Source organism: Poecilia latipinna, unplaced genomic scaffold (assembly GCF_001443285.1).
Source record: "Poecilia latipinna isolate Pla-1442-1.1 unplaced genomic scaffold, P_latipinna-1.0 Scaffold3564, whole genome shotgun sequence".
NCBI classification, from domain to species: domain Eukaryota; kingdom Metazoa; phylum Chordata; class Actinopteri; order Cyprinodontiformes; family Poeciliidae; genus Poecilia; species Poecilia latipinna.
In genome coordinates, this window is record NW_015116180.1 from 51,789 (window position 1) to 65,952 (window position 14,164).

At 43.8% G+C, this 14,164-nt stretch overlaps 1 long non-coding RNA gene across 1 annotated transcript; it reads right to left on the reverse strand.

Annotated features, from left to right (window-relative positions):
• Nucleotides 1–13,787: 13,787 nt before the first annotated feature.
• Nucleotides 13,788–14,153, reverse strand: LOC106941243 (uncharacterized). The gene is made up of 2 exons (XR_001423313.1): nt 13,978–14,153; nt 13,788–13,893 (listed from the first exon to the last, which is right to left on the reverse strand). It is a non-coding gene; the product is annotated as an uncharacterized LOC106941243 (long non-coding RNA).
• Between the last annotated feature and the right edge of the window lie 11 nt (nt 14,154–14,164).

Sequence of the window (14,164 nt, forward strand, 5' to 3'; positions counted from 1 at the left end):
TGACAATGGATATCTGGAGATGCCTCTGCCTTTCAGAGAGCGCCCCCAGCTTCCTAGCAACAAGCATTTAGCCACAGTTAGGCTGAAACATCTGAAAGGAAAAATGGACAAAAATCCCAAATACAAGGAGGACTATGGTCAGTTCATGGTCAATGTTTTCAAATATGGTGATGCCGAGGAAGTCCATGCAACATCAAAAGATGGGAACACCTGGTACATACCACACCATGGAGTGTACCACCCGCAAAAGCCAGAAAAGATCAGAGTTGTCTTCGACTGCTCTGCCAAATATGAAGGCACTTCGTTGAATGACCACCTTCTCACGGGACCGGATTTAACCAACGCCTTGACTGGAGTGCTGTGTCGGTTCCGACAGTATCCAATTGCGATCAACTGCGACGTGGAGAAAATGTTCCACCGCTTTCATGTCACTCAAGAAGATCGGGATTTCATGAGGTTCCTGTGGTGGGAGAATGGGAACACAGCGAGTGAGCCCAAGGAATACCGCATGAGGGTGCACATATTTGGAGCGGCATCATCGCCAGGTTGTGCGAATTACGGCATGAAATACCTCGCCACCAAATATGAGCATGAGTACCCCATGGCAGCAAGCTTCATCCGTAGAAACTTTTATGTGGATGATGGTCTTGTCAGTTTGGATACCGTGGAAAAGGCCAAGCAACTTGTCCATGAAGCAAGAGAAGTCTGTCAGAAGGGACAGCTGCGTCTGCACAAGTTTATTTGCAATAACGAAGTGGTCTTGGAGAGCATTCCAGAGAGTGAGCGTGCTCCACAAGTCAAGGACGTGGACTTAAACTACACAGAGCTACCAGCTCAGAGAGTGCTAGGAGTTAAGTGGAACATTGAAATGGATGTCTTCTCATTCAATGTGGTCCAACAAGAAAGAACAGCCACTCGACGAGGCATCTTATCCACAGTCGCCAGTATATATGATCCGTTAGGATTTCTGGCCCCCTACATCTTGACTGGGAAAAGAATCTTGCAAGAAATGTGCAAGCGAGGTGTAGGTTGGGATGAGCTTGTCCCACCAGAGTTAAGGCCGAAGTGGGAGACATGGCTCAATGATCTGAATAATCTTCAAACCATTCAAATAGCAAGGTGCTTTGTTCCCAACAATCTTGGCACGATCCAGAAGATAGAGCTGCATCACTTTTCTGATGCCAGTAACGATGGCTACGGGCAGTGCTCGTATATCAGGATCGTGGCTGAAGAACAAGTGCATTGCACTTTAGTTATGGCCAAGGCTAGGGTAGCACCCATGAAGATTGTCAGTATACCACGTCTAGAACTCACCGCTGCCACAATCTCCGCAGCCATAAGTAAAGTTCTCAGAGGAGAGCTTGACTTGAAAATCGATGCTGAGTACTTTTGGTCGGATTCACAAGTGGTACTGGGGTATATCAAGAATGAGGCCCGGCGTTTTCACGTCTTTGTTGCGAACCGGATCCAGAAGATCATAGACTCTACTGACCCCAATCGATGGTTTTACGTCGAAACAAGTCAAAACCCGGCAGATTATGCATCTAGAGGACTCAAGGTGGCAGATCTAATGGCATCAGATTGGCTAAAGGGACCTAAGTTCTTATGGGAACAGGAAATTGTGACTAATCCAACAACCTCAGAGCTTCTCATAGGTGACCCAGAGGTCAAAGTCCTGAAAATGGATGTTGTGCAGGAAAATTACCTTCTGATAAGGCTGGCAAGGTTTTCAGACTGGGTCACTTGCCTTAACGTCATTGCTCGCATTCAGAGGCTGGCTCATAGGGACATATCTGGGCCTGTTACAGTAGAGGAGCGAAAGAAAGCAGCTCTTGTGCTGATCAAGGCGGCACAAAAGGAAGCATTTGGAGAAGAGCTGAAGCTGCTCAGCCAATCACAAAAACTCAGGAGAACTCACAAAATCTGTGAACTCGATCCGTTTCTTGAGGACAGAGTGCTCAGAGTTGGTGGCAGGTTAAGAAGGTCATCAGCGTCACTAGAGTTCAAACATCCCGTAATACTCCTGAAAGAAGGCATCGTAACGCATCTGATACTTGATTATTGCCATAAAAGAACACAGCATCAAGGCCGAGGGCAAACACTGAACGATCTCAGAGCCAATGGCTACTGGATTATGGGTGCTAGTAAAGTTGTGGCCAAGCACATCAGGAGTTGCGTGACCTGTAGGAGGGTGAAGAACAGCGTATGGCTGACTTGCCTGTTGATCGAATAGAGCCATCTCCTCCTTTCTCATATACAGGCATCGACTGTTTTGGTCCTTTTTACACGAAGCAAGGTAGAAAAGAGTACAAGAGATATGGGCTGTTGTTAACATGCCTAAGCTCTAGAGCCATTCATATCGAGATGCTCGAGGACCTGACAACTGATGCATTTCTAAATGCATTAAGATGTTTCATTGCAATAAGAGGAACAGTCAGACAAATTAGATCTGACCAAGGTACAAATTTCGTAGGAGCAAAGAGTGAGTTGGGAAAGTGCTTGATGGAACTTGACAAGGAAAGGATTGCGACCTATCTCGCAAGAAAGGAATGTGACTTCCTTATGAATGTTCCCGAAGCCAGTCATATGGGAGGCATATGGGAGCGTCAGATTCGGACGACAAGGAGTGTGATGAGCTCTGTCCTAGCTCAGGCTAACGGAAGACTGGATGACTCCTCATTAAGAACGTTCTTCTATGAGGCCATGTCCATAGTCAACAGTCGCCCGCTGACAACAGACACCCTAACTGATCCCAAAGGTGCTGAACCCTTGACACCCAATCACTTGCTTACTATGAAGTCTACAATACCCCTTCCACCTCCAGGAAAGTTCGTTCAAGAAGATCTGTATGCAAGAAAAAGATGGCGCAAAGTACAGTATCTCTCAGAACAGTTCTGGAACAGGTGGCGCCGAGAATACTTAACCAACATCAACCTTCGTCAGCAGTGGCATGCAACCAGACGAAACGTGCAAATTGGAGATGTAGTTATCATTAAGGATGAAAACACTCCCAGAAATGAGTGGCCACTAGCTAGAGTAGTTGAGGCACAGGAAGATGATGATGGTCTCGTGCGAAAGGTGAAAATACAAGTAGGCCAAAATAAGTTAGGACCAAAGGGTGAACGCTTAACACAACCTTCATTTCTTGAGCGTCCAGTGCAGAAATTAGTTGTGTTAGTTGAATATTATTCAAAATAGCTCAGCATTAACATGAAAATCAGTCACCTATTGTAAGATCTATTGATGGAAATTTTGGGTAAAGGTTAAATTTGAAGTTATTGAAAATTACATGTTTTATTTCTTTGAATATGGTGAAAGTAAACCTTTTGTAATTTTGGTGGCAGTGTAGCGAACGCAGTCAAGCATTTTTTATGTATATTTTGGGAAATACTGTTTGGTTTGGTTAATAACGTTATCTGACCACTTCAGCAATTACGTCATCACTTGGTCACGTGATGCTTTCGATAAAGGGCTGTAAGTTTCGTTTCATGCTCAGTTGGTTTTTGCAAGCGGTAATAGGAAAGACAAAGAACTGAAATTTGGAAGAAATGGACTTCTAGCAACTCCTAACCTTCTGGTTGGAGGGGCATACGGTATGAACAATTGAATGGAATATTCTTGTGTTTGTATATGTGTAATAAGTTTCATTTGAACAATTTATATAAGAGAACATGACGGTTTAACTGATGTATATTTGCCACTGTGTATTTTATTGCAGTGTTCACGGTGGTCTTGGGCGTTTATGTGACAGAAAATTCCTTTAATAAACGTTTGGAACCATCAGTCGGAGCGTTGCATCTTCATCAACCAGTGAGAAAAGTTGGGAGCAGCTATAAATAATAATAATAATAATAATTCCCTTTTAACAGATAAAACAACACAATGTATGTCAGGGTACCAATGTTTGATCGGGGAGTGGAACGGAGCTAAAAGATACTTGTAGCGATCTTCAGAACGGTTGTTATGTGACCGTTGTAGCCAAAATGTAGCTAACTACAATCCTAACAAATCCCTTTTTTTTTCTTTAATTTTCAATGTTTCAGCACATCTATCTATCAAATTACAAATCATATCCAAATATACAAATATACATTGTTACTCCACATGTTTAGGGGGGGGGAAGCCCTCACCAGCTTCACGTTACTAACCCGTAACGACGAACAGCGTCACTGAGAGAGAGAGAAAAAAAAGGCAACCGCCGTCTTCTTCCCCAAACTCTGTCTGAAGAGCAAGGGGCGGGGCTCCTCACTTCCGGTCTCCTAGTGAGACGTTGCCCGGACCTTGGTTACTTTTTTTAAATTTTATTTTATTTAACAGGGTATTTTGGTCAATTTAAGTGTTAAAAAAAAACATATACTACTAATTTATGTGGTGGCGTATATTCTTAAACAGATTTTCTGGACTATCAACAAGTGATAATTAAATTCTCCCACTTTATGGTGTATCACACACTCCCCAACAAAGATGGCCCCTGACACTTAGTCTCCAAAATAACTTGACTGAACATACATTTTTTTCAAAACATTGCAAAACAAAAATATTTAGTGTTGGGTGTCGCAGGTCCCTCCAGGTGAGTATCCAGTGTATAATGTATGTTTTGCAGTAGATGGATATGTAATGTATGATGTATGTGTGGTTCAGGTATGTAACTATCTTTCCCAGGTGTACTATCTGCAGTGTGTTGGATACATAACTGGTAGATAAGGGTAAGGGCTGATGGGTGGTGGTTGGATAGGATGGAAGTACGGGGTGGAGAAACACTGGTGCATACACTGCATCGGTTGGGTTCCAACTGCATTCACCATGGGACGCAGCTGGTACACTGGTTGACCCAGAGTCGGGTAAGTGAACATATGTCTTGGCTGTCTTTCTCTTGTAGACCGTCTCAGGGGGACTGGGTGTTCCATGCCAGGTGTTGGAGTATTGTCCTCTTGAGGGGCAGAATGTATGTCCTCCAGGAATGTGGACTGGAGCTCCTCAACATATTGTCCATCTCCACTGCTTTACCCCTGTCTTCCACTTCTGACACACTCTCCTTCCTGTCCAGGTTTGGTTGGGGTTGCTTCCATCAAACGGGTTTCATCCTCTTCAGCTATCTCTTGGAAAGCATCAGTAGATTTTTGATCAGATGGATGAAAGTTTGATCTGGGTCTCCACAGGTTTTCGAAGCCAGTAACGAGGTGTTTCCTCATCCTCCTCTTCGTCAGAGTCATCTGTGTTTGAGTGTAGTACAGCATGTCTGGCCTGAAGGTCGTTTGGACTATTTTTGGCTTTCCTTTGTGACTCTGCTGTACTTGTGGTCGGGTTCAGGACTGGTTCTATAGGTAAGTCGTTTACCTGTAACAGTAGGTTTCGGTGTAGAGTGCGAACTGGCCGACCTCCTCGCTCAGGGCTGATTTTATAAACAGGGTTGTCACCCACCTGCTCTCTGACGATGAAGATCTGTTGCTCCCAGTAGTTTCTCAGCTTTCCAGGGCCCCCACGTTCACCGAGATTGCGTACCAGTACTCTGTCTCCAGGCTGAAGGACCACACCTCTGCTCTTCTTGTCATAGTATGTTTTTCCCTTCATGCTGGATTGTTGGCTGTTTGCATTGGCTATCTGATATGCCTCAGTCATTTTTCGAGCCCACCTCTCGGCATATCCATTTGGCTCTTTAAGTTCGGCCTCCTGGTCTGTTATGAGACCAAAGAGGATGTCAACAGGGAGGCGAGGATGTCGACCATACAACAGATAGTACGGGGAGAACCCTGTGGCCTCATGCTTTGTACAGTTGTAGGCATGGAGCACATGAGGTAGGTGATCCTTCCAGTTCTCTTTCTCTTTCTCCCCCAGAGTCCGGAGCATCTGCAGTAAGGTACGATTTAGTCGTTCGGCCGGATTGCCCTGGGGGTGATATGGGGAGGTTCTTGAATGGGCCACACCAGCTAATCGTCTGAGATTCTTAAAGAGCTCATTCTCAAACTCCCGACCCTGGTCATGATGGAGTTTGGCAGGGTACCCAAATCTCGGGATGAAATCATTGAAAAGCCGGTCGGCTGCTGTCTTACCAGCCTTGTTCTTGGTGGGATAGGCTTGGGCAAACCTGGTAAAGTGATCAATCACAACCAGGATGTACTCGTACCCACCCCTGCTGGCTTCCAAGTGAAGGAAATCAATGCATAGCAGCTCGAGGGGAGAAGTCGATGTAATACTTCCCATTGGGGCTCTTTCATTTGTGACTGGTTTCTTCTGTTTGATGCATGAGCATTTCCTGGTGATGTATTCCTCTATATCACTTTTCATGAAAGGCCAGTAGAATCGCTCCCTTGCCAAGCTCAGCACTTTTTCAACGCCAACATGACTCAGGTTGTTGTGGAGGTGAGTCAGAACTGTTTGTTTATATGTGGCGGGCAGAACTAGTTGCTTTCAACTCGCAGTCTTTCGGTAGAGCAGATCATTCTCCAGGTATAATTTGCCCCACTCTCGCAGCAGCCTTCTCGTGTGTCCATCAGCTTTATTTCTTTCTTCCTCTGTTAGTGGTTTGTCTTGTTGTTTCAACTCCACAACTTTCCCAATGGCAGGGTCTTTCCTTTGTTCCCTCACCAGCTCATCATGACTGACTATCTGCAGACCCTCGAACTGGGTTTGGCTAGGGTGTGACAAGTTGAGGGCTGCCACCCAGGCCACATCTCTCTGTTGAGCTCTCCGGCTTCCTTCCCATGCAGCACAGACTGTGTCCTCTGATAGTTCTTCAGAGCATTCAGCCATAAAAGTGTCTATATCCAGGGGCCATCGTGACAAGGTGTCAGCATCAATGGCAGTTTTACCTGGTCGGTATTTGATGTCGAAGTGGAAGTCAGCCAACTGCCCCACCCACCGGTGACCCACTGCATTAAGCTTGGCAGTGCTCAGGATGTATGTGAGTGGGTTGTTGTCCGTGAAGACTGTAAAATGTGGGGCATAGAACAGATAATCACGGAACTTGTCACATATCGCCCACTTCAATGCCAGGAATTCGAGTTTGCCACTGTGTAGGTGATAATTCTGTTCCGCTGGCGTCAGTGTGCGTGAACCATATCCAATCACCCTCATTTTTCCATCCTGAACCTGATAGAGAACCGCACCCAGACCCTTTTGCGAGGCATCAGTGTGCAGTGTGAAAGGGCGGTCGAAATCGGGGTATGCCAGCACTGGGGGTTTGGTCAGTCGGTCAATGAGCTGCTCAAGGACCTGTTGATGTTCTTTGGTCCACTCTATTGGGGTTCAAGAATCTGTTGGTGGCCTTTTGTTTTCCCCCGCTGCAATTTAAGCTGAGAGGTGTCGGCCTTTGACTGAAGCAGGTCATACTTGGCTATACGTGAAAAATCCTGCACATATGTTCTGTAATAGCTCAGGAACCCGAGCATTTGCCTGATGTCCCCAACTGTTTGTGGTGTCTTGTGTTTCAGTGTTTGTACTGCTTCAACATCTTTGGGGTCCATCCTTACTCCATCTGCCGACACCAACCGGCCAACGTACAGGAGGGAGCCAGGAGTCAGTTGGAGAGCTGCTGGAGGATGCAACTCTATTGACCCTAACTGCAGCCATTTCTTTTTGGTGGGACCCTGGAGTGCTGGTCTCCAGGACCTTTGTGACATGTTGGATGGTTCCCAGGGGGGTTCTTTTGGGTAGGGTGACCTCATGTTTTGAGTGATTGGAGATGGGCACTTTAACATATGGTCGCCTGGCCTCATTGACTTTTAAGAGGCCCTCCCCCACACCCAAGTGTCCTAAAGCAGTGCTCCCCTCTGCAGGTTCATATAGGACAAAAGGGTCAACGATGTTAAAATTTGGGGGTACCCTGCACCACACATGAGCTGTTCTCCCAGGGGGGATAATAGTGTGGTCTCTACCCACCCTTATTGTGACTGGATCATCATAGGCTCTGGGAGGCACCTGGATGAAACTCACAATGGCCTCCACCTGTTCCTCCTCTATCCCAAATGCATCACGGAGGAGACTGACCACTGTGGTAACCGCCTCACCCGAGGACTCCTTTCTTTTAATGATCTCCTCCAGTACATTTGCTCCAAGAAGGGGCTGGGGCAGGGGCAGCTAACTGACAAGAAAAGGAGCCTGTATGGTCAGTTTGGGGTCATCATTTCCTGTTAAGTTGACAGTGAGCTCCACCCATCCACTGTACAGCACTGAATGGCCTGTAACTGCATAGACACTGAGTTCCTCCTCTAATAGTTCAGAAAGGGGTCTCACTGTACAATTTGAGATGCGAGTGGCAGCCCATTCTTGGTCGATTATACTCACTTGTGACCCTGAATCAAATAGGGCTGTAATTGGGTAGCCACCAAGCAGGCATTTCAGCAGGCTTTTCTTTCCAACCAGGGTGCTTTACAGGCGACTGTTCTTTGGCTAAGAGGTGTATGAGGCTCCTGACGTTGTCTTCGTTGGAGGCGACTTGCTATTTGACTTGAAGCTTGATCTACTGCTTGGGACTGGAATTGCTCACTGGTCTCTGGGTGTCCCTCATCAGAGACCGAGTCCCGTTTCCCTGTGGCTTGACTCGCTTCAAACACCCAATCGCCCTGTGCCCTGCTTCTCCACATGTGAAGCAGTGGTTACACTCCTGTGAGTTCTGCTCAGTACACACAGGGCAACGAGCCATCCTGCCCCTCATCTGATCTGTGGGTTGCCTCAACAGAGGTTGAGGCTGCCTGCTTGAGGATGGTTGGTAGGGAGGGTGTGGTTGCATATGGGCTGACCTAGTTAGAGGCTGAGACACTTGTGGGTTAGCTGTATGCAGATCCATCAATGAAGCCACCATCTGAGTAAAGGCTTCAACTTGAGCACTGAGCTGTCCTATTGTCTGGAGATTCTTACTGTCTGCTGCTGCGTCTTGTGACTTGTTGTAATCACCTCATGTTTCAACTTTGGTACTGTGTGCTTGTGTTGTCTTTTGTCTAGGGAGTTGGCCCAGTCTGCGTTGGTGCTCATTCTCATCACTCATGACTTGGCTGAGGATTTCCTCATCTGTAATTTGGCTGTTTGCAATCAGGGGCCTCAGTCTCTGTCGGAGGTATGCATGTTTCGTTCCTAAACCCTGGTATATGGTGTGGAGAAAGACCTTTTGGATGGTCTTGGGGTCATATGTGATGTCTGTACTGGTGTGCCGAGTTTGAAAAAGAAGTTTCTGTTTTAGCCCAATCATGCGGTACATGAACTGTTGAGGTGGTTCTTGGTCTGATTGCCTGGCACACATCAATTCCTGGAACATCTCAGTCGATGCTTTCTCGCCGAGGTGGGACCTGAGGAAGCCTTTGAGCTCAGATACAGTGATTGAGTCTTTGTTTACGAGCATGTCTTTAAAGGCTCCTGGTTTTATGATCCTCAACACCCCCCTGACCACTTCTGCCTCTGTGAAACCCTCTTTTACTCCCTCATCGATTTGTTTACTGACGTTGTTGTAGCTTAAGTCAGAGTTCTGATCTCCAACCTGACCACCGTGTACTTTAAAATCTTTGCGCTGCAGGTAGGAGAGGTCCTTCAGACACACAGGTTGATCTGGGATCATTTGTGGCCTGTTATATAACTCTGGCTCAACTTGGTGGAGAGAAACTGGAATTGGTGGGGTCTCAGTAGATTCATACTGTCGGAGTTTCTTGCCCAGTTCTTCATACACCTGTCACAGTCCTTCTACCGACCCCATTTTTGTGTTGGGTTGGGTAATAGAGTCAGGTTGGGACTGCATTACTGCACTATTAAAATGAGCATGGGGTTGTGATGTGGAGTGTTTGAGTGTTACAAACTGAGTGTGACTAGGTGTAATACGTGCACAAACATCATCTAACACACTTGCTCCAGAATTTTCAGTAGCATCAGCATTCATTAGCTTATATATCAAATCATTCAAATCCAGCAACCAACCCATACCTTTGTCTTCCCGCTCGAGTAAGGCATCAGACTGCAAAAAGGATATGACAAAGTCCATGCAGCTTTCTTCATCGTTTGGGTCCAGTTCACCTCCATGCTGGCTATTAGTAGCAATGTCTTTTGCCACCTGATAAACGTTGTCGCTTGGGAGTTTGAAAAGTTGTTTCTTGATGTTCCATATTAACTCTTTGCGAACCTCTGCCATGGTGTCTGGTTCTACTACAGCTGGGTCCTCCAGTTCAGTCCTCTGATAAATTACACATTGTCTTCCAAATCAATGAGTTGACTCCTCTGAAGATGGTGTACGTTGTCCTCTGGATCAACAACTTGGTTCAGCTGCAGCTAGAGTGCGCTGTCTTCTGAATCGGCGATGTGGCTCCTCGGCGATCAGCATACGTTGACCTCAGGATCAGCAGTGCGGTTCCGGTGGAGGATCACGGTTCCTTCCCACTCTCAACTTCCACCCTGGACACCCACGGGTTGACTCCTGGTCTTCAGCTGTGTCACCTTGGTCACGTGGTTCTGGTATCTCTGGATCTCCTCCCAATATTTTTAATGAAGAGAGATCCCGGACGAGCCCCCACAGTTTGTTACACGTCTCAGCTTATAGTGGACTAATGTAACAAATGATGTTTTGTTTTTTCTTTGTTTTTTTTCTTATCTGATGAGATTTTGATCTTGGTGGAGAGCCTGTAACGACGAACAGCATCAGTGAGAGAGAGAGAAAAAAAAGGCAAACGCCGTCTTCTTCCCCAAACTCTGTCTCTTTATTACAAATTTTTTAAATCATGAGATGATTAACATTTTCTAGCACAATTACATTCCTGTGTCCCTCTGCTGGCACCAAACAACCACACAGCCTTCACCTGAGTAAACAGTATCAGCTCCCACCAATCAATCCAGGGCGCACAGATGTAAATAAAATAAAAAATTCTCAAATAAGAAGATTAATTATGTTAAATAATGCAAGATGGAGATGTTGTAATGAACAAACATTAAACTCTAATGTGTTTTGAATAACTACTGACCGACTGAATAACTGTCAGGATCATGTTTCTGTGTATTTATTTTTAGAGTTGTCTTTAGTTTGCTCCCTGTGTCTCTGGCTCTGCGTCTTCCCCGTTGATTGTTCCCAGGTGTGTCTCGTTCCCTTGATTACCCCTGTGTGTATTTAGTCCCACCTGTTGTCTGTGGTCTTTGTCGGGTCCTTGTCTAATGTTGTCTATTGTCAAGCGTTTGCTGCTGCGTCAGTCCGTCGTCTCAGTTGAACTGATCAAGTCCTGGTCGGCGTTAGCTCAAGTATTGTCAGTCTTTGTATTCAGTGCTACCGGCTATAGCTGCGCGCTTATCTGTCTGCCGTGCTGCCTGTTCCTGGACTGCTCCGAGCTTCTTCATTAAACTCATCAAATTCATCATTTCACCTGGGTCTCAGCGTCATCTCCTCACCTCACCAAAACCATTTCATGACAATAACTACAGGGTAACACTTTATTTGAAGGGGGTTGAATAAGACTGACATGACACTGTCATAAACACCTGTCATGAACATGAATAAGCCTTCATGAATATTTATGACTGTTGTCATAAAGTGTCATTCGGTAAATTATGACACTTTTATTAAAAAGTTGACATTATTCAAAATGTCTTTGTTATGACAACTTAACTTTAACCAAGAAATCATTACTGATATAAATTTGTTATAAAAGTATTACTGATTGCACTTTAAAAATTAGGTAACTTTATGTTATTAAAGGTAAAGTTTAAACAGTAATGATTTCCTGGTTAATGTCAAGTTGTCATAACAAAGACATTTTGAACAATGTCAACTTTGTATTAAAAGTGTCATAATTTACCGAACAGTCATAAATATTCATGAAGACTTGATGTTCATGACAGGTGTTATGTCATGTTTATGAAAGTGTCATGACAGTCTTATTCAGCCCCCTTCAAATAAAGTGTTACCAACTACGGTTTAATTGATTACATAGCAAGGGAGAAAAAGTTACGTTATAATAATAATAATAATAACAATAATAATAATAATTCCCTTTTGACAGATAAAACAACACAATGTATGTCAGGGTACCAATGTTTGATCGGGGAGTGGAACGGAGCTAAAAGATACTTGTAGCGATGTAGCTAACTACGATCCTAACAAATCCCTTTTTTATTTTTTATTTTCAATGTTTCAGCACATCTATCTATCAAATTACAAATCATATCCAAATATACATTGTTACTCCACATGTTTAGTGGGGGGAAGCCCTCACCAGCTTCACGTTACTAACCTGTAACGACGAACAGCGTCAGTGAGAGAGAGAGAGAAAAAAGGCAACCGCCATCTTCTTCCCCAAACTCTGTCTGAAGAGCAAGGGGCGGGGCTCCTCACTTCCGGTCTCCTGGTGGGACGTTGCCCGGACCTTGGTTTTATTTAACAGGGTATTTTGGTCAATTTAAGTGTAAAAAACAAACATATATATATATATATATATATATATATATATATATATATATATATATACTACTAATTTATGTGGTGGCATATATTCTTAAATAGATTTTCTGGACTATCAACGAGTGATAATTAAATTCTCCCACTTTATGGTGTATCACAATAGCAACTTCCTGTGGACTAAAATTAGCTAACCAAGGCTTCTTGTTACTATAGCCTTTCCCATTGATTATATTTTTCTGCAAGAAGTAAGATAAATTTTAGTAACAATTGCTTCACAAAAAATAACCTAATAAGTCTAAACAAGGTCTGAAATCATGGAACAAATAAAAAAAAATGTTCTAGCATTACTGTGGATGTAGTGAAGCTTAGCTTAGAGCTATGAATAGCCTTAATATCTAATATAGCTTGCACTTAGCTCTGTTATTATGAATCAATGGTATGCTGATACAGAATCAGTCATTAAATGCAGAAATACAATATCAGAAAACTGAAGAAAATGTCCTAGCCCTCCCTCAGCTCTAGCTTCCATTGGCTCAGCTATCAGTTACTATGCCATCAAAGGAAGACGTGATTAGTGGTGGCCCTGTCAAAGTTAATGATGATGTTAGGACGACATATTGGACTTTTTGAGGTCATCTCCTCCACTCTTAATGTTGACTTGGAGGCAAAATCTCTGACATGGTACAATCAGGAGATCCTTATTGGAACAGTCTATTGTCTTGATTGAGCTCAAGTTTCGCCACTGAGGCACCAGCAGGGGCCTGAGCTCCCTGGGGCATTGGTGAAGTGGGAAGAAAATACAATAAAGTGTCAAGGCCAATTAAACTGTAAATGCATCACGCCTAGCTCAGTCCTTTGCTTATTTGATGCAAAAGTATTCTAGCAAAGTGACTTTCACAGATTTTAGATGACAAAAATATGCTTTTAAGAATTACATTTCTTTACTCAAACACTCATTGTAAGCTGGAGTAGACATCTGTTTAGCTATTTAGAATAACTCACCTCTTACTAGATGCTTCAATCAACTGCCAAACATTACTTTAACAACTTGCACAGTTCTCATCAAAATAAATACATAAAGTACACACGAAAAGAGCACTCTAAACTTTGACAAGTTGACTTTACTTAAAAAAATTTTGGAAACCGATTGCCTTGAAAAATGTAAGTTTAAACTACTATTCTTACATTTTGTTTACTTAACATATACTTGTTCAGTGTACTTAAGACCTTGTTGTATGAACTTAATTGTGTCGAGTTAATTTAACTTAGTTTAGTGAATTTGTTTCAACTTAGAAATAGAAAGTAAATTATCCTCTTCTTAACTCGACTACATCAAGTTAGTCCATCTTACATGAACAGTTCAGTTTACTGAGCAGAATCTAGGAAACCAGTTGCCTTAATAAGTTAAGTAACCACAACGAAAGACTTTAAGTTCACAAGATTCAACATTTAATTTGAACAAAATGATAAACTTAACATAACAGTCAGTAACCCCACAGGAACCAGGATGAAGTCGCCATGGCATCTGGATCCTGTGGATAATAAGAAAAGCACAAATTAAAACCAGATGAAAGTTTAGATTTTTGACAAACAGAAAAGCAAAACATAGCAGAGACATTGTAGAAGTCTGTCATCGTCCTGGAGGACAACTGAGAGACATGGCAGGACAGCAGGCGTCATGGCAACAGCATCTTTGGTCTACAAGTAGAAAAACAATAAAAGCTCAAGCATATTCTGAAGAAATCACTTTTTCACAATAAGTGGCCTAAAATAATTGTTCACCATTATTTGTTGTCTCAGCCT